The 1,084-nt window shown below is 38.7% G+C and overlaps 1 protein-coding gene across 2 annotated transcripts in view; it reads right to left on the reverse strand.

Moving 5' to 3' along the window:
- grid2 (glutamate receptor, ionotropic, delta 2) overlaps positions 1-1,084 on the reverse strand; it is a 530,237-nt gene that overhangs the window by 487,692 nt on the left and 41,461 nt on the right. The window lies entirely within an intron of this gene.

The raw sequence follows: 1,084 nt of genomic DNA on the forward strand, positions 1-1,084 counted from the left end.
TCAAAGCCCACACGTGCTTAGAATAGGACTCTCCAGCTTTTTGTAATTAATGTTTTGTGTCATATACTGTGCGCAAACAGTTTATCCCGAGGTTATCTAAATGAGAGTATTGAATAAACTTCATGGAAATGAAACATTTTTATAAATGCTTGTTCCAAACATCATGAATACTGGTGCAGTGTTTCATCTTTGAACTGTTTCATTAATCTATTATTTATCTAATATGTTTATTTTCACCTCATTCCCCTTTGCAGACTCAGTGTTTTGTTATCTGTTTACACTTTACTCAAAGAACATCCCAAAAGTTAACTTAATAAAAACCTGACTCTAATTTTGTATCTAACTTTGCATCTTTACTGAGCTAAAATCTGTCATCATTTATATTTTGAGATCCATCATTAAGAACTTTTATTAACTTTGGTTTAAAGAGTATTAACTTGTATCTTTTGCTCACAGCAGAATCCTTAACAGTTTGCTAAGAAGTTTAACAGGGCATGACAGTTAATATCAGAAGAACAGAAGAACACAAGCTCACGCACACACACGCACACACACACACACACACACACACACAGAAACAAACTAAAAGACCCAGGTCCACCCGAAATGCCAAATATAGTCTTAATAAGACTAAAGAATGACTATCAGCTGTTATAATTTATACGGATAAGACAGCTTTTTTTTCATTTATTTTTAACCTCTTTATATCACTTTGGTGTTGTTACCTCTCTGTATCTACATGATGTGCGTCTCTCTTGTATTCTACCCCATCCCTAGACACTCTCTTTCCTATCCCTCCGATTTTCTGTAGGTTACTTTTTGAATTGTATCATCTTGTTTTATTTACTGATGCCTTTATCTCCTGATCCCTTCTTCCACCATTCCAATCGCTTTTAAGGGGCGACCGTGGCTCAGGGGGTTGGGAAGCGTATCTGTAACCAAAAGGTCGCCTGTTCGATCCCCGGGCTCTCTGTCCTGGTCGTTGTGTCCTTGGGCAAGACACTTTACCCTACTTGCCTACTGGTGTTGGCCAGAGGGGCCGATGGCGCGATATGGCAGCCTTGCTTCTGTCAGTCTGCCCCAG

This window comes from Pundamilia nyererei, unplaced genomic scaffold (genome assembly GCF_000239375.1).
Source record: "Pundamilia nyererei isolate P.nyererei 1_Seehausen unplaced genomic scaffold, PunNye1.0 scaffold00006, whole genome shotgun sequence".
Taxonomy (NCBI): Eukaryota; Metazoa; Chordata; class Actinopteri; order Cichliformes; family Cichlidae; genus Pundamilia; species Pundamilia nyererei.